This window comes from Nannospalax galili, unplaced genomic scaffold (assembly GCF_000622305.1).
Source record: "Nannospalax galili isolate Female #2095 unplaced genomic scaffold, S.galili_v1.0 scaffold511, whole genome shotgun sequence".
Taxonomy (NCBI): domain Eukaryota; kingdom Metazoa; phylum Chordata; class Mammalia; order Rodentia; family Spalacidae; genus Nannospalax; species Nannospalax galili.
The window spans coordinates 107920-109601 of NW_008331831.1; the positions used below are offsets into that span (position 1 = coordinate 107920).

Genomic DNA, 1682 nt, shown 5'->3' on the forward strand with positions numbered 1-1682 from the left:
AGACTATTAGTAATAGTAAGCCATTATTAAACTAGGTACCAATATCTACCAGTAATTTTTTTTTCAGCCTTTGGCACATTAATGTGTACCTTGATTATACTGTTGACAATAAAATAAGAGCTATAGTTGCGTACTTTTCTCCAATAATTTACTTTTTCTTTCAATTTAGGAGGGTTATAGAAGTCCAGTGCTCGAAAAGTTTCCTGTACTCACTACTGTCTTTAATCACCTTGGAATAATAGGGCTGGGTGGGGTAGTTTTGTTTTGTTTTTAAAAGCTTTAGTCTCTCCATGGTAAAAAGTTTGGGGTTGAATGCAGTGAATCCTGGTCTATCTATAATCTCTATACCCAGTCAGCATGAGTCGCCAAGTGTTGGATAAGGGACCAAGCTGAGGTGGTCGAGCACCTGGATCTTCCAATGACTCAGTCAAGTCTGAAATGACAAAAGCAGTTCATCTCATTTTATTTACATTTGACCTCCACTGGTGTCAGGGATGAAGTGCCATTTTTTGTTCTTAAGAATGAAGTCTTTAGGTAATGGCTGAGCTGCTATCTGAATGTAGGGTCTATAATTTTTCTAATTCATAGGTTTCTCTAGTTTCCAGAAGCACTATATGAATTACCATGCAACCAAAATCCACACAGAGCCAGTCATCAGTGTCCTTTCCTTTGATCTACACATGAGGCTTATGATTACATTTCTGGCATGACATTTTCATAGTGTAGTAGGCCATGGCCTTTAAGAGTCAGGTAGCAGTTCCATTACACATTACAAAGTAATCTGTGTATCTCATTTCTGGAGGAACCCCACTCACACAAATGTCTCTTCCATTATCTTGCCTCAGAAGTGAAACAAGTCCATTAGTGTCAAACTTGGCACCAGTGTGATCTGCAACACCCCCTTGAGGCCAGCACTGTCAGCAGTCTGCTCCTCTGGTTGAGGCCCATGGTGCAAGCCACCTGGGCCCAAGGTCACGCAGACCTTGCAGGGCACTGGCCTGAGTAGAGGATGCCCCTTGGCCAGTGGTGGAACCCAGGGTCCCAAAGCCATCCAAGGGCAACTAACGGGGAGACTCCTTAAGCCACAGCAGTAGTCACTGATCTCACATGTGCACCTCCCCACCCCCCAGCCTGGTCCCAGTACTGTTGCCACCCTTCTTAGCACATACTAAGTATACGAAATAATGTATTTCGTTGTGACATTTTCATATATGAATTTAACAAATTTTTATCACATTCGCCCTCCATTACCCTTTCTTTTCCCTCCTCTTCCTCCTGGTCCTACTTCTCATTGCAAATGCTCCCTTTCTCTTCTTCTGTCTTTTTGAGACAGGGTCTCCCTGTAGCCCCAGCTGTCCTGGAACTCACTATGTAGACCTGGCTGGCCTTGAACTCACAGAGATCCACCTGCCTCTGCCTCCCGAGTGCTGGGATTAAAGGCATGTGCCACCACGCCCAGCAATATAAATATATTTTAAATTGCTGTAGAGATATAATTGGGCTATTGAAATAATTCATCTTTTAAACTTCTAAACTATATTCCTTCCAAACCCTACCCAGTATTCCACAATGTGAATCTACTAAATTTACTACTCTCTGATCACTGAGGGATACTTAAGACTGCCACCAATCATTCTGATCAATAACAATTATCCCTTTGGACTGCTTTCAGAGCTTCTTCA

At 42.6% G+C, this 1682-nt stretch overlaps 1 pseudogene; it reads right to left on the minus strand.

Annotated features, from left to right (window-relative positions):
- Nucleotides 1-462: 462 nt before the first annotated feature.
- Nucleotides 463-1051, minus strand: LOC103728993 (annotated as a pseudogene).
- Between the last annotated feature and the right edge of the window lie 631 nt (nucleotides 1052-1682).